This window comes from Bubalus bubalis, chromosome 14 (assembly GCF_019923935.1).
Source record: "Bubalus bubalis isolate 160015118507 breed Murrah chromosome 14, NDDB_SH_1, whole genome shotgun sequence".
Classification (NCBI taxonomy): Eukaryota; Metazoa; Chordata; class Mammalia; order Artiodactyla; family Bovidae; genus Bubalus; species Bubalus bubalis.
Genome location: NC_059170.1, coordinates 20,668,487 through 20,686,644, shown reverse-complemented (window position 1 = coordinate 20,686,644; position 18,158 = coordinate 20,668,487). Strand labels below are relative to the sequence as shown.

Here is an 18,158-nt window from a genome sequence, read left to right as displayed (position 1 = left end):
TTCAATTGATGGAGGTAGTGAACTTCTTGGGGAGGAGATGGGATGCCAGACATGCCTCCAAGCCACTGAGCACATAACTGTAGTCATGGATACCAATGCTTGAATTGTTCTGAGCGTCCTATAGGTCTCTAAATAGTCCATGCTAATTTTGTGGCTGTTGGACTCTAAGGAATGATTAGATAAATAAGGAGAGTTTCCATTAAAGCCATGGTTTTTAAATAGAAATTTGAAATCCTAGAATAAATTGTTGATTATCTTTTTCTTGAGTCTCTTGGTTCTCTTTATTCTGCTAATTGAGTTCAATAAATCATTTATTTGAGGGGCGGAAATGGCAACCCACTCCAGTATTCTTGCCTGGAGAATCCCATGGACGAAGGAGCCTGATGGGCTACAGTCCACGGGGTCGCAAAGAGTCGGACACGACTGAGCGACTTCACTTTCACTAATATCTGTATTCTACTGTGACCCAAGCTAGTTATACTAGAAGGTGAACTTTTTTTAAAAAGATATTTTGTTTATTTAGTGGTGGCATGTGGAATCTAGTTCCCTGACCAGGGGAACATTTATTAAGCCCCTAGTACAGGACGCTGGCAGATATAAAGAGAATTCTAAGGTGCCAGAGAAGTTTAAAAGTCGTTCAATGGTGGAGGGAGGAACAGATTGATGTTTCATTATCAATGGTAAGCAGTAATAATAGCATGATAAGAACCACTGCCGATAGGCATCTGACCTAACGTATCTGCATGTATGTATGGGTGTGTTTCAGAAAAGGCTTCTCCAACAACTGTTTAAAAAATATCAGGTTTTGGTCTGGTAGTATATTTACATAATTCAGCAATTAAAAGGTACAAAGGTTATTTAGTGAACTGTCTCCTTCACCTCTGTGCTCCAGCCAACACTTGCCTTCCTTGGAGGCAGCTAGCATTACTAGTTTCTACTGTATCCTTGCAGATATATTCTCGTAGGCCGTGTAACACCATAGATAAAAGAACTTCCTCATTCTGCATTGTATTTCATTGTATGGATGCATAATACTTTTTTTTCTACAGTCCACTACTGATGAACATTTTACATGCCAATCTTTTGCTGTTAGAAACAGTGCTGCATAGCTTTGTAAAAAATGCCATTTCATAAATCTGCTGACTAGATTCCTAGAAGTAGAACTGCTTGGACAAAGGGTACAATTTGTATAATTTTGATAGATGTTGCCAAATTACTCTCCAGAGATGATATATCAATTGTTTTTACTTCTAACAACAAAGTGTGTGATCCAAGTAAAGAAAGGGTAAGAGATGGGAAAGCTGAGTCTGGACCAGGTTTTGGGGGAGGGATTGAAAATATGTTATTTAAAGTATAAAGTGCTAGGTGAAGAAGGGTAGAAGATGAAAGTAGAGAACCAGGCAGGGAACAGGTTTATGCTTGGATTTTATTCCGTAGCTAATGGAGAACAACAGAAAGGATGAGGGAATGACGTCGTTACAATTGTATTCTAAGTAGAGCACCCTAGTGGCTCTGTGAAGTTGCATTTGAAGGGGCAAGACAGAAGCAGTTAAAATAATTTTGGTTAATGCAATAGCTTTGTCAGACCATGTGTTTCAGTTTGGGGTTTGGAAACTAGAAGGGATATAGTGTGCTAAGGGAGATAGAGGATATGGATTTAAAAGAGGAAGAGTGTATCTCACTGAAAGTAGTAAGAAAGGCTTCACTGAATATTACTTAGTTGCATTTTGATGGGTGGGTCCATCTTGGATTGGTAAATACAGAGAGTGAGAAACGGAATAAAGAAAATCATGCCAGGGCCTGATACTGGAATAAGCCAGCAATAGGCAAACTTTTTCTATAAAGAGCTTAATAGTAGATATTTTAGGCTTTATGGAACACATAATGGATTCTGTCACATATTCTCCTCCTCTTTTTTTTTTTTAACAACTTTAAAAGTATAGGAATTGCTAGCCTATAACCATTACTGACATAGGCCATGGGCAAGGTTTGTATAGGAGTGGGATGGGAAATGGCCTTAGTTACTAACTCTTGGTCTGGAAGGTACAGGATGTACTAGTAAGAGCAAGAGTAAAGGCAGGTTGAGGCAGAACTGTGGGACACTTTGAATATCAGGCTAAAGAATTTGTTCCTAGGTTAGACTCATTGAGGAATCATCTATCATATTGACTCTGAGATGGTGATATTTTGCCTGGTACTGTAAACTTACTGTATTATCAGCTGTAAAAAGCCTGGCTGGGAGAACTGTCTTGTGTAGACATTTGTGTTGCATGCATATACTGCTGATGCATTGCCCGATATTAGCATGAAGTACTGAGTGAGGTCTTACCTACTTACCGGGGCTTTCCTGGTGGCTTAGTGGTAGAGAATCTCTCTGCCAGTGCAGGAGACATGGGTTCAGTTCCTGGGTCAGGAAGATCCCCTGGAGAAGGAAATGGTAACCCACCCCAGTCTTCTTGCTGGGAAATCCCATGAACAGAGGAGCCTGGTGGGCTACAGTCCATGGGGGGTCACAAGGAGTTGGACATGACTCAGTGACTAAACAACAACATCTCATTTTATGAAACTGCTTTTATCAGCACAAAGACCAAGAATAGATACTCTGCTCTTGCTGCCTCTAAGTCCTTGAACTCATTTTGAGCACCTTATGTGTACACAGTGGGTGTGCAGGTTTTTGTTGAGGCAAAAGAATGCTCTAAATATAGGAAATTCAACAGATAAAGGATCTCTGAGGTTCTTCTCATTCCACAGTCTGTGTGTCCATGAATTCAAAGGCAATAAATCCTGAGGAAACCCTCAAGATAAAATCCTCAGACCATCCACCAGACATGGTATCTGACAACCTTTAACAACTGCTTCTTTATTCCTTTTGGTGGCCAAAGTGAATAGGATAACTATTCAGACTATTAGGGCATGCAAAGTTTGGAGACAACAATTTATCAGTCATTTTTTTTTTTTCTTTTCTCTAGCTTCATTCACTTTATTCTTCTCATATAAAATTATGTGGTAGCTACAGCTGGAGCCTGGGTCCTCTGTACAGAGACTCTTTACAAGATGGTCAGTGAATTCTGATACAGAGACTTAGTGAATACTGTCTCTTTCCGGAGATCAGGGATGAGGTAACTGTGAGTCTTGGAAATGGTGTCAAAAGTGGCCTTGGTGAAGTTGCCCAAGGTGGCAGTGCAGCCCCTAGCAGAGGAGGAGTCATCAATGCCAGCCATCATCAGGAGCTTGGGCACAGGGGCTGAGACAGTACCAGTGCCCCTGGGGGCAGGGATGAGGTGCACCAGCAGAGCCACAGCGGCCAGTCACCCTGCAAGGGACCATGTGGGGCTCCAATCTTCTTCCCCCAGTAGCTGTCTCATCACACACGGATGATGGAGAGCTTGGCCAGGATGATGGCTACCTCCATAGAGTACTTGATGCCCAAACTGACATGCCCTGTAGTAACTCCCGACGGTGACAGATGCCTTGAACCTGGTCTGCTGGTCAGTACAGGTCTGCTTAATTAAGGGATGCTCCCAGGAAAAAGTGAGCGATCTCAGATTCCTTGATAGCAGAGAGAAGAAATAGATCTCCTCCAGGGACTTGATCTTCATTTCTTTGACCAGGCAGCCCAGCTTGGTAATGGGGAGCCACTTGTCCTCTCGGCCTTGCCTCTGCGAGGTCCACGGCCTCTGCCTTGGCCTCAACCCTGGCCCCAGATGCCACTGCCAAAGCCTCCGCAGAAGCTACCATGGCCTCCCATTCCAGGGCCCCCGGCGGCCTCCTCCGGGCCCTCCCACAGCACCAGCGTCATCTGCCATTTGGTGTTTTTACAGAGAAGTGCCATCTTTTCTAATTAAGGCTGTTATTTCCATTTTGAAGCAATTGAAATTTCCCAGTTTTTTAAAGCACATGTTGGTTGTGGCAGTGAAAGCTGTAAATGCAGTAATCAAAGCTTTTTTGATTGTAGCACATTTTCAGATTTGGAACTAAGTCTAACAGGATTATATGGATGATTGATAAAGATTATAAACTTAGAAGGATCTATTAAGACTTCTTTCAGAAATAAGAAATTGGGATCCCATTAGGGCTTAATTGGTTTCACTTCAGTTTTTTAGCTTGGAGGCTGCTGAAGAGTTAATTGATTGTGCAAGGGTTTGGCCGTGTGTGGAGCACAGATTTATTTTAAGGAAAGGATCTCTTTGTATGTTTATGCATTTGTGAGATCAGTCCTGTTTACATATGAACCCGCTTCTCAATTATAGGGAAAACAGGCAGACAGTTGATGCCAATTAAATATTAGAACATGACACTGATTTTGGTTCCACACATTAAGGGGGAAAACAGGGCTAAAGGTTTTACTAAACTTACCCTGAATGCTGACATTCGAAAATAGAAACCATTGGGGAAAGGTCTGTCAGTAACAGATGAGTAAATTTTTCTCATTTGAATAGGTCCTTGTATCCAGTTAGATATTAACAGTATTGTGTAGTGAGAAAGGATCTTTAGGTTGATTTTCTTAACACTTAGGGGCTTCCCTGGAAGCTTCACTTTCCAGGAAGTCTGGTTCTAGGTGAGTGATCACACCATTGTGATTATCTAGGTCGTGAAGATCTTTTTTGTATAGTTCTTCTGTGTATTCTTGCCACCTCTTCTTAATATCTTCTGCTTCTGTTAGGTCCATACCATTTCTGTCCTTTATTGAGCCCATCTTTGTGTGAAATGTTCCATTGGTATCTCTCATTTTCTTGAAGAGATCTCTAGTCTTTCCCATTCTATTGTTTTCCTCTTATTTCTTTGCGCTGATTGCTGATTAATTGATTAATACATTCAGGTGGTGATAAAGTATTAACTAAGTGTGTTAGCTAGAGAGAAGAGAGTGGTGGGGAGTGCAGTTAGATGCAATGGTTAGGAAAGACTTCTGTGATCAAATGCTATTTGAGCAAAGACCTGGAGAAAATAGGCTGCTGCTGCTGCTAAGTCGCTTCAGTCGTGTCCGATTCTCTGGCAGCCCACCAGGCTCCCCCGTCCCTGGGATTCTCCAGGCAAGAACACTGGAGCGGGTTGCCATTTCCTTCTCCAATATGAAAGTGAAAATAGGCTAGCCATGTGGATATCTGGAAGAGAAGCAGTCAGCAAAGGGAAGCAAGTGTCTAAAGCTCTGAGGAGGGGTATGCTCGATAAGTTCATGAAGCAGCAAGGAGGCCGGTTTGCCCAACAAACTGGAAACACTGTACGGGCAATAGAGATAGAATGTCAGAAGGTAAAGCGGAAAGATTGTCAGAAGGTAAAGCGGAATCAGAGCATGTGGGGTCTGAAGAGTCAGGGAAGGATTTTGGATTTTCTAAATGAGGTAGGAGACTGTTGGAGGGTTTTGAGCAGGGGGAGACTTGATCTCCTTTATCTTTTAAAGAGTTCACTCTGCTCTTGGAGAAAATACTAATGGCAATGGTGGAAGCAGGAATGTAAATTCAGAAACTATTATAAATATAAGAACAAAAAAAATTATTGCTATGGGCCAAGAGAGGGAAGTTGATTTGGATCAGAATATTTATTAATGGGGGAGGTAAGGAGAAATCGTTGAATTCAGGATATTTTGAAGGTGCAGCTGATAGAATTTGCCCCAGTGGCTTGGCTGGAATTTGCCTCAGTGGATGGTTGTGTGTCAAGGATGACTCCAAGATTATTGACTTAAACAGCATCTTTACTGATTTGAGAAAAACGGGTGTTGAGAAAGACTGGGGAGATGGTAGAAGCCCCAGGTAGGTTTAGGCTGGGATGGGGAACCAAGAATTTGAAATGGGACATTTTGTATATGGAGAAGGCAATGGCACCCCACTCCACTACTCTTGCCTGGAAAATCCCACAGACGGAGGAGCCTGGAAGGCTGCAGTCCATGGGGTCGCGAAGAGTTGGATACGACTGAGCGACTTTGCTTTCACTTTTCACTTTCATGCATTGGAGAAGGAAATGGCAACCCACTCCAGTGTTATTGCCTGGAGAATCCCAGGGACAGGGGAGCCTGGTGGGCTGCCGTCTATGGGGTCTCACAGAGTTGGACACAACTGAAGCGACTGAGTAGCAGCAGCAGCATTTTGTATATGAGGTATCTGTTAAATATCCAAATGGAGATGTAGAGTAGACAGCAGGCTATGTGAATAAGATGATGGGGAATTCCCTGGCAGTCTAGTGGATAGGACTCTGTGCTTTTACTGCCCGGGCAGGTTCATTCCCTGGTTGAAGAGCTAAGATCCTGCAAGCCACACAGCTCAGTTTAAAAAAATGGTGAATGAAAATAGAGACTGGACCTAACAAGACCTTTATAGTGAACAGATGAATTCTCTTTATCATATGAATGTTTGTAAAGCTAATTATTTGGAATTTAGATTATGCAGACTTTTCTGGTGTTTTTGTGAGAGCTATTTGACAATGAAGTAATATATTAGGAATTTATTGAGAAAGTTCCTGGGTTCTTCTTTGCAAAATCTGTGGCCGAAATTTATTAGACTTTGTATATATTTAATTGGCACTTCCCAGGTGGCGTCAGTGGGAAAGAATCCACCTGCCATTGCAGGAGATGCAAGAGATATGGGTTTGATCCCTAGGTCTGGAAGATCATCTGGAGGAGGAAATGGCAACCCATTCCAGTTTTCTTGCCTGGAAAATTCCATGGACAGAGGAGCCTGGCGGGCTACAGTTCGTAGGATCACAAAGAGTTGGACACATCTGAGCACAGACTCATTGTAGATTTAATCTACTCTACCATAGTTTACATTGTCTGTTATTCCATGTAAAATGATCATAGTGACCTTAGAAGATCTGTATGACTATTAAGTATATTGTGAATTATTTGAAGAAAGAAAGCTTTAACCATAAACATAAAGCTTTAAAGCTTTATGTTTTATCACATATTTGTAATTTGTACCTACATTGAAAAATAGTGGTTTACATGAGGATTTCATATAGATTATTTTATTCAATGCTCACAACAGGTTGATTTGTACTGTTGCCATATCCCACTTTACAGTTGAGAAAACAGAGGCTGCATGGATAATGAACTGACACTCAGGGCATGTCTCTCTGTTTAGGTAGTAGAGACAGGACCTGAACTCCTCAGAATTATATAGACTAACTCTGTTAGCTACCATGTTCCATTTCTCTGCTATGCTGAATCTGTGATAATTTATTATAATAAACTATAATTTATTATAATAAATTTTTATTATAATTATATAATTTTTGAAAGATAGTTTACAAAAGTAACTTGACATTCTCATAAAAAATTTATAGCAAATTGTAGTCAAAAGTAAAAATACCATTTCACCTCATCACTGAAAGTTTGTATTTCCAGACTTTTTGGAATACCTTTACAGACATCTGTAAGACATACGAATGTATAATTTTTTTTATAAATGGAATCATAATATTTTGTGGAGTCTTTCTAATTTCCAGTCAGATGAGCAGTCCACAAAACCATTTTGTCAGACGTTTGCTTTAAACAAGAGCAGACATTTATCTCTTCTGCTATCTTAAGTACCTTGGAACATATTTTTATGAATGACTGCAGCTTTCAGTATTGATTTGTTCAGTGTTAGTAGTGAGATGTCTTTAAAGTGATCATACCTTTCATCTCAGAGAACTTTCCAAATGCTCTGTGAAAAAGGTAAATATATGACCAATTGCTTCTTGAGGTTGCCAAGAACCGTTCAAATCCTTTTCCCCTTCTCAGAAAGTGCAGGCTGGTCCACTTCGGAGCAGCTGGCTCTTGCAGATGCACCTGTTACCTGTAGTTGTAGGAGATGATGTCTCTCCATGTGTCTGGTAGTAGAAAAAGGAATTAATGAACTTGTAACTAAAATAGAACAGTGCCAGAAGTGAAAATAGGTCCTTTCTGCTATTGATGACGTAGAGAAGGAAAGCTTCAGGTGGATCAAACTCTCCAGGCCAGTCACAGGAATCTTGCCATTTTTAGCTCATTAATGCCATAAAGGTATTTTGGTGATTATTTTCACCAGTGTAAACTAATACATATGACAGATTATGCATTTTGCTTTTTATTTATTTATTGTTTTTTTTTTTAACTGAAATACAGTTGATTTACAATGTTGTGTTAGTTTCTTATGTAAAGTGATTCAGCTATACATATGTTCTTTTGCATTATAGTTTTTTACAAGATGGTGAATGTAGCCTCCTCTGCTGACAGTAGGATCGTGTTGTTTGTCTGTTTTATGTATAGTAGTTTGTATCTGCTGACCCCAGACTCCCGATTTATCCTACTGCCACCTTTAAGGCTTCCCAGGTGGAGCTAATAATAAAGAACCCAACTGCCAGTGCAGGAGACATAAGAGACGGGGGGTCGATCCCTGGGTTGGGAAGATCCCCTGGAGGGAGGGCATAGCAACCCACTCCAGTATTCCTGCCTGGAGAATCCCATGGATAGAGGAGCCTGGCGGGCTACAGTCCATAGGGCTGCAAAGAATTGGACACGACTGAAACTGTTGTAGGAAAGGGGACCCCTTCCAGGGCCTGAAACTGGGCTCTTGTCTAACACTCAGAAATGAATTGTCCGAGAAGACGCGTGTGCTGACAAAGCAAGAGATTTTATTGGGAAAGGGTGCCCGGGTGGAGAGCAGGAGGGTAAGGGAACCCAGGAGAACTGCTCTGTCACATGGCTTGCAGTCTTGGTTTTATGGTGATGGGATTAGTTTCTGGGTTGTCCTTAGGCAATCATTCTGACTCAGAGTCCTTCCTTGTGGTGCACGCCTTGTTCAGCCAAGGTAGATGCCAGAGAGAAGGATTCTGGGAGGTGGTTGGACAGGTGGTGTCTCTTTTTGACCTTTCCCGAATTCTTCTGGTTGATGGAGGCTTATTAGTTCCCTGTTCCTTACCAGGACCTCCTGTTGTAAAACAGCTCATGCAAATGGTTACTGTAGTGCCTGGCCAGGGTGGGTGGTTTCAGTCAGCGTGCTTCCCCTAACAAAACAACTTAGCACTCACACATGAGATCTGAGTCAATTTCCTAGTTTGTAAAAGAGGATATATATCTAATTTATTTTTTTATTATTATTTTTTTTGTGGTGTTGGAGAAGACTTTTATTTATTTATTTATTTTAATTTAATTTTATTTTATTTTTAAACTTTACATAATTGTATTAGTTTTGCCAAATATCAAAATGAATCCACCACAGGTATATATGTGTTCCCCATCCTGAACCCTCATCCCTCCTCCCTCCCCATTCCATCCCTCTGGGTCGTCCCAGTGCACCAGCCCCAAGCATCCAGTATCGTGCATCGAACCTGGACTGGCAACGCGTTTCATACATGATATTTTACATGTTTCAATGCCATTCTCCCAAATCTTCCCACCCTCTCCCTCTCTCACAGAGTGCATAAGACTGTTCTATACATCAGTGTCTCTTTTGCTGTCTCGTACACAGGGTTATTGTTACCATCTTTCTAAATTCCATATATATGCGTTAGTATACTGTATTGGTGTTTTTCTTTCTGACTTACTTCACTCTGTATAATAGGCTCCAGTTTCATCCACCTCATTAGAACTGATTCAAATGTATTCTTTTTAATGGCTGAGTAATACTCCATTGTGTATATGTACCACAGCTTTCTTATCCATTCATCTGCTGATGGACATCTAGGTTGCTTCCATGTCCTGGCTATTATAAACAGTGCTGCGATGAACACTGGGGTACACGTGTCTCTTTCCCTTCTGGTTTCCTCAGTGTGTATGCCCAGCAGTGGGATTGCTGGATCATAAGGCAGTTCTATTTCCAGTTTTTTAAGGAATCTCCACACTGTTCTCCATAGTGGCTGTACTAGTTTGCATTCCCACCAACAGTGTAAGAGGGTTCCCTTTTCTCCACACCCTCTCCAGCATTTATTACTTGTAGACTTTTGGATCGCAGCCATTCTGACTGGTGTGAAATGGTACCTCATAGTGGTTTTGATTTGCATTTCTCTGATCATGAGTGATGTTGAGCATCTTTTCATGTGTTTGCTAGCCATCTGTATGTCTTCTTTGGAGAAATGTCTATTTAGTTCTTTGGCCCATTTTATGATTGGGTCATTTATTTTTCTGGAGTTGAGCTGTAGGAGTTGCTTGTATATTCTCGAGATTAGTTGTTTGTCAGTTGCTTCATTTGCTATTATCTTCTCCCATTCTGAAGGCTGTCTTTTCACCTTGCTAATAGTTTCCTTTGACGTGCAGAAGCTTTTAAGGTTAATTAGGTCCCATTTGTTTATTTTTGCTTTTATTTCCAATATTCTGGGAGGTGGGTCATAGAGGATCCTGCTGTGATGTATGTCAGAGAGTGTTTTGCCTATGTTCTCCTCTAGGAGTTTTATAGTTTCTGGTCTTACGTTGAGATCTTTAATCCATTTTGAGTTTATTTTTGTGTATGGTGTGAGAAAGTGTTCTAGTTTCATTCTTTTACAAGTGGTTGACCAGATTTCCCAGCACCACTTGTTAAAGAGATTGTCTTTAATCCATTGTATATTCTTGCCCCCTTTGTCAAAGATAAGGTGCCCATATGTGCGTGGATTTATCTCTGGGCTTTCTATTTTGTTCCATTGATCTAGATTTCTGTCTTTGTGCCAGTACCATACTGTCTTGATAACTGTGGCTTTGTAGTAGAGCCTGAAGTCAGGCAGGTTGATTCCTCCAGTTCCATTCTTCTTTCTCAAGATCGCTTTGGCTATTCGAGGTTTTTTGTATTTCCATACAAATTGTGAAATTATTTGTTCTAGCTCTGTGAAGAATGCTGTTGGTAGCTTGATAGGGATTGCATTGAATCTATAGATTGCTTTGGGTAGTATACTCCTTTTCACTATATTGATTCTTCCAATCCATGAACATGGTATATTTCTCCATCTGTTAGTGTCCTCTTTGATTTCTTTCACCAGTGTTTTATAGTTTTCTATATATAGGTCTTTAGTTTCTTTAGGTAGATATATTCCTAAGTATTTTATTCTTTCCGTTGCAATGGTGAATGGAATTGTTTCCTTACTTTCTCTTTCTGTTTCCTCATTATTAGTGTATAGGAATGCAAGAGATTTCTGTGTGTTGATTTTATATCCTGCAACTTTACTATAGTCATTGATTAGTTCTAGTAATTTTCTGGTGGAGTCTTTAGGGTTTTCTATGTAGAGGATCATGTCATCTGCAAACAGTGAGAGCTTTACTTCTTCTTTTCCAATTTGGATTCCTTTTATTTCTTTTTCTGCTCTGATTGCTGTGGCCAAAACTTCCAAAACTATGTTGAATAGTAATGGTGAAAGTGGGCACCCTTGTCTTGTTCCTGACTTTAGAGGAAATGCTTTCAATTTTTCACCATTGAGGATAATGTTTGCTGTGGGTTTGTCATATATAGCTTTTATTATGTTGAGGTATGTTCCTTCTGTTCCTGCTTTCTGGAGAGTTTTGATCATAAATGGATGTTGAATTTTGTCAAAGGCTTTCTCTGCATCTATTGAGATAATCATATGGTTTTTATTTTTCAATTTGTTAATGTGGTGTATTACATTGATTGATTTGCGGATATTGAAGAATCCTTGCATCCCTGGGATAAAGCCCACTTGGTCATGGTGTATGATCTTTTTAATGTGTTGTTGGATTCTGATTGCTCGAATTTTGTTAAGGATTTTTGCATCTATGTTCATCAGTGATATTGGCCTGTAGTTTTCTTTTTTTGTGGGATCTTTGTCAGGTTTTGGTATTAGGGTGATGGTGGCCTCATAGCATGAGTTGGGAAGTTTACCATCCTAAAAGAGGATATATATCTAATTTAAAAGGGAAGGATTAAAGGCAGAAGGTGGGTATGATGCTTGTCACGGTTCAGTTCAGTTCAATTCAGTCTCTCAGTTGTGTCTGACTCTTTGCGAGCCCATGGACTGCAGCACGCCAGGCCTCCCTGTCTATCACCAACTCCTGGAGTTTACTCAGACTCATGTCCATTGAGTCAGTGATGCCATCCAACGATCTCATCCTCTCTTGTCCCCTTCTCCTGCCTTCGATCTTTCCTAGTATCAGGGTCTTTTCGGATGAGTCAGTTCTTCGCTTCAGGTGGTCAAAGTATTGGAGTTTCAGCTTCAGCATCAGCCCTTCCAATGAATCATGGTATCTGCCCCAAAATTAACATATCAAATAACTAGTAAATATAGGCTTACTAAAATAATGATTAAGGAGGAAAAAATAACTACGTGCCACATACGCTTTTGTGTGCATCCAAGGCATCTGGGAAGCTTGTTAAATACAGTTTCTGGGACTTCACCTTCCAGAAATTTAAATTCCAGAATTTAGGATCAGGTCAAGAATCTGTGTTTTTTCATCAGACTCCCTAAGTTCTTTTAGGTGGTCTAAAGACTACTTTCAGAAATACTGATTTAGAGTATCTAAACCTGATAAAGACCATCCAAATCTAAATGGAGAAAGCATTAGGGGGAGGAAAAATTATTTTGATATAGGACATTGAAGTAGAGTTAAAGTGAAAGTTGCTCAGCTGTGTCCGACTCTTTGCAACCCCATGGACAGTCCGGTTACAGTCCGTGGGATCACAGAGTTGGACATGACTGAGTCGCTGAGCATATACACACCTAATTTAAAGTCCCATGGGGAGAATAAAAAAACTCAATTGTAAAGTTTCTTAAGTGTAAAACTAGGAAGAAATTCTCATTTTTCACATGTTTAGTTGGCGTTATTTCTTAATTGAGTACATTTACTAGTATTGATACTGCCATTCTTAATATAATGCACTGACTGCTGGGAGATAATGAGCTCATTTTACTGGGATTATCTTCCTTTAAATGCTCTGAATTAAGTAGTTTGTGAAGTGGTTAATGATAACCAAATTTGTAATCTAGGATTTCACACTTTATAACAATTCTTTAGCATTATTACTCTAACTTCTTTGACATTGTTGTATTTGTGTTTTGGATATGAAAAATATATTTTAATATCTTATAGTTAAGAATGACATTGGTCTTTACTTTTGGCAATAAGATGAAAATGCTGCCCTGGGCTTGCCCGATTGGTGACTAGGGTTCTAGCACGCTGCATGTAATGGGTGTACAGAACCAGGTGTTTCACTTTAAGTGCAGCTGTGCCGTCTGTGGGAGCAGGTGGACAGAGTCTGTGTCATCAGGAAAACACAGCTGGTGAGACTTATGAGACGAGGTAATTGACTGCTTTTCCTCAGCTATAGCTCCCTCCAGTCACCTACACTTAAGCACAGCTTTTACCTGTGCACAGGTGTTGCCTTTGGTCAGGAAGACAGCAACAACCCAAGTGAACAAAAAAGTGTACATTTGGCTGCTTGTATATTTTTGGGATTGGCACTGAGAAGGATAATTTAAGGTTTTATTTTTTTACTTTTTATTTTTGTTTTTACTTACTTGAGAGTATTTCCAGTTTATCATATTAACTTCTCTGAGGGTTCCTTGTAAGGATAGTTAAATATAGTAATGTCTATATATAGTTTATGCAGGCTCCTTTCTCTGGAGAACTGGGAAGTAAGCAAAATAAAGCAAAATGTCATAGATCTCAAGCACTAAAGATTGGAAGGGAAATAAAAAGCTCTAGAGTCATAGATTCTTAGAATAGACTTACAAGGAATTATTTCTATTTCACATATAACAAAACTATGACTTAGAGAAAATAATTCCTCAGTACCAGAGCCTGATTCCTTAGAGCACTGGATTAGAATTCAAAGTAACTTGTAATTCTGAAAAAGTGGATCAAATCCAGTGGTATTTTACAAAGAAATAGCAAAGTGAATGAGCCAACTGAATATAGGGAGCAACTAGTTATGTACATAATTTCAGTTCATCTGAGACTGCAGTCTAAAAATGAGCCTATATTGGTGTTGTTTTGGAAAGAATCATCCCACTGGGTTGCATGAAGGGAGCCAGGAGTTTGCTCCTTCCTACCTAAGGTTTAACTTAATATTTATGTACCTCAGTTTAAGAGATCTGTGTGAACAGCATTTGAGAGATTCAAAGAAGATCCCGAAATGTGATTAAGAAAAAGAAACTCCGATTGATGAAGAGCATGCATGGTGGATTGATAGGCCTTTTGCAGAAGCTGGCTGGCTGTATGCCTCTTCATTTTAGACAAGATGGTCAGGCAACATCAACTTTACCTTAGCCATGAGAAGAGTAAATACACATTGTCTGTGCTGAGGCCAGCAGCATCATTGTCACCTGGGAGCTTTTTAAAAATGTAGAATTCAGGCTGTGTCACACGTCTAGTGAATTTGCATTTTAATAAGATTTCCCCAAGTAATTCGTATGTACTTAAATATCTGAGATGTACTGGGTTAGTTCAGTTCAGTTCAGTCGCTCAGTTGTGTCCGACTCTTTGCGACCCCATGAATCGCAGCACGCCAGGCCTCCCTGTCCATCACCAACTCTCGGAGTTTCTCGAGTCAGTGATGCCATCCAGCCATCTCATCCTCTGTCGTCCCCTTCTCCTCCTGCCCCCAATCCCTCCCAGCATCAGAGTCTTTTCCAGTGAGTCAGCTCTTCGCATGAGGTGGCCAAAGTACTGGAGTTGCAGCTTTAGGATCATTCCTTCCAAAGAAAACCCAGGGCTGATCTCCTTCAGAATGAACTGGTTGGATCTCCTTGCAGTCCAAGGGACTCTCAAGAGTCTTCTCCAACACCACAGTTCAAAAGCATCAATTCTTCGGTGCTCAGCCTTCTTCACAGTCCAACTCTCACATCCACACATGACCACAGGAAAAACCATAGTGGAATCTAGGTAGACACGGTGACTTTTAGATGACTTTTTAAAAATGTTCCTTCTTTTCTCCTTTTCATAATACTTTGACTTCCTGGAATTCAGAATCAGGGTTTGAACAGAGAAGTGAGTTACTCTGTTGCTTATGTTAACCATCTACATGGATTGGCTTTGGAATATCTAAGGGGTTTTCAGACTGAGTTCTTGAGTAATCGCTAACATTTCTCTCCCTTTGTTGTTGTTTCTTCTGGAACTTGTTTTAGATGGATGTGCTACAAACATGCAAATGTTCTCATTTTCAAATAAAACACTTTTGTTGCAAACTCATTTTTAGGTTTTTTTCCCCTCATCCATAGGCAATGGCCAAAAAATAAAAGAGAACAAACAAAAATACCTCAAGGCTCTATCTTAATAGGAAAGAAGTGTGTGCTTAGAGAAGGCCCAGTTTTAGGCTTGCTTTGCTAGAAGTGAACTGGTTAAGTTATACCCAAGTAATTGTATGATAAGGCACAATTTTTCTTTTGGTATTAATTTGAAAAGCAGGTCATAAGCATATTGCTATGCATAAGTCAGAAAATAATATAGGGAATAGTGTTTTTTCATTAACAGCTTTATAATAGATATAATTCACATACTATACTCTTTTAAAGTGTACAGTATAATGAATTTTAGTATATATACAAGGTTGTGCAGCTGTTGCCGTTGTTTACCGGGACATTTTCATAATCCCCAGAAGAAACTCCATACCCATTAACAATCACTCTGCATTTTACCCCTTTCCCATCCCTTAATCTATTTTCTGTCACTGGATTTGCCTGTGTGAACATTGCATATAAAGTGTTAGAAACATTTTTTGGCTTGTATTATAACTCTTTTCTGAATTACTTGTCAATATTTAGGATTGGGAAAAATACAGTATTTTGTGACTGTCAGTTTTTTGTGACTGACTGCTTTCACTTAGCATGATGTTTTTTGGTTTTCCATGTTGTAGTGCATATTAGCACTTCATTCCTGTTTATGACTGAATAATATTAATTATATGATACACAGTCCTCATCAATCACAGATTCTGTATGTGTGAAACTGTATACTTGATAAAATGTTTGTATCCAAAAATCAATATGAGGTGGTCATTTTTGGACATGAACAGTGAAAAATTTTAAGTTGCCCAGCACTCACATTCCCAGTTGACTTGAACATGCATGATAACATTCTGCCTTCTTTCTTGCTTTAGTTCTCATACTGCACACAAGTTGTTTTTTTTTTTGTTTGTTTTTTTCCCCAAACAAGTTCTTTTTGTGGTCTATTTAGTGCCACATTTTTCACATTTTTCTGCTGTTGGTAATTTTTCTGTTTAAAATGGCCCCCAAGTGCTGTCTGGTGTTCCTAAGGAAGAGAAGACTGTGATATGCCTTAAGGGAAATATATGTATGTTAAATAAGCTTTGTTCAGGCATGAGGTATATTGCTGTTGGGAATGAATTCAGTGTTAGTGAATCAACAGTATATTAAATCAGATGGCTTTAAACAGAAACACATAAAACAAGGCTATATATTGATCCATTGATGGAAATGTTTTGACCAGAGACTCGAAGGAACCTAACCCTGTGTTTATTTCCCCTAGGAGCAGTGGTTTGGTATTTGCTAATTCAATGTTTGCAGTAGCTTTACAGAACACAAGTACTGTGAAAATGAGTATATGCTGTGCCTCATTTTTACTTAAATCTTTATCAGTTGATGGAATTTGGCTTGTTTCAACTTTCTGGCTAATAAGAATTGAGTTGCTATAAACATTTGTATATGAGTTTTTATATGGACACACATTCTCTGTTCTTTTGGGTATATACCTAGGAGTGAAATTACTGGGTTATATGGTAATTCTGTGTTTAACTTTTTGAGGAACTGCCAGGTCCCTTTGGAAGAGTAGCCAACTATTTTACATTCCCTTTAGCAGTATATTTGGATTCCAGTTTCTCCACATCCTCCCCAATACTTGTTATTTTCTGTCTTTTTCTTTATTATAGGCATCTAGTGGGTTGGAAGTGGTGTCACATTGTCATTTTGACTTGCATTTCCCTAATGACTAACAGTGTTGAGCATCCTTTCATGTGTTTCTTGTCCATTCATACATCTTCTTTGAAGAAATTTCTAGTCTTTGCCCCAAAGATAGCTTTTTTGGGGAGGGGGAATATCCAGGATTCTTGCCTGGAGAATTCCATGGACAGAGAAGCCTGGCAGGCTACAGTTCATGGGGTCATAAAGAGTCGGACACGACTGAGTGACTAACACACACACAAAATATATATATATATTTGGTTATGCCAACACATCTTGCAGGATCTCAGTTCCCCAACCAGGGATCAGACCCAGGTCATGGCAGGGACAGTGCCGAATCCTAACCACTGGGCCACGTGGGACTCCTAAAGATAACTTTTTAATGAAATCAAAACATCTATTTGATGAATAAATTTATTTTATATCAAAACTGAAAATTTTAAATTGTCAACAACCCAAATTCAGAGTTCTAAATTAGCTTTTTGCAGGATATTGATAGATTATTGATTAAAAATTTCAAATTGATTGTAATATAGGAAGTATACCTCTTAAAGCCATATTTCCATGTGAAAGAGGACTGTGTTTTCATTATGGTTTTGAGAGGAATTTAGCCCAGTCTGCTGCTTTGTGGTTGGAAGACTTAGAAAGTTCTCCATTTTGCTTTTCTAGCTTGCATTGCAATATTTAGGCTCAGTTGGGCCACAGAGCCACATACTCAAGTGAGTACAGATGTGTATTTGAATGGTACACAACTCCACACTTGAATAAGGCATATTTCCACACTTGCCATTATCTAAGTGTGTGATCACCCCAGCGTTTCCTAATTTTGTAGGATCAGTTGGTAGTAAGCTGCTTTCTTGTTCAGGTCTTCAGCTGTGTTATTATTACAAGACTTATGGGACCTTGTTGAGCCACTACCTCTTTGTATGTATATTTGGTAAAGTTTGCTAAATCCAGGAGCCTTTTGAAATTGTTCTCCTTTATCTCATATCAACAGTTATTATAGATCATTTACTTTGTGTGTTTTATAATAAGTGTGTGTTTACTGGTTATTTAAATTTTATTTCTGAGTTTGGGATATTTGTGAGTTGTCCAGATTTTAAAAAGCAAACAAAATATATTTAGCATAGTTTTCATGAAAAGCAGAGAGCTAGGGGTTCTTCAGAAGACAAGCTTTTCAGGTCTTAAGAAACTTGATACCTTGTGAGAGGTGTATGGCCGGTACACTTAAGTAAATAAGTGAGGTTCAAAATGGACAACGTGGAAGAAATGGACAAATTCTTAGAAAAGTACAACTTTCCAAAACTCGACCAGGAAGAAATAGAAAATCTTAACAGACCCATCACAAGCACGGAAATTGAAACTGTAAT

At 39.5% G+C, this 18,158-nt stretch overlaps 1 protein-coding gene and 1 pseudogene across 8 annotated transcripts in view; one reads left to right on the top strand and one right to left on the bottom strand.

The window, feature by feature from the left end:
• The window catches only part of CBFA2T2 (CBFA2/RUNX1 partner transcriptional co-repressor 2), a 147,334-nt gene that overhangs the window by 14,643 nt on the left and 114,533 nt on the right, over positions 1-18,158 (top strand). The window lies entirely within an intron of this gene.
• On the bottom strand, positions 3,000-3,806 carry LOC102413771 (annotated as a pseudogene).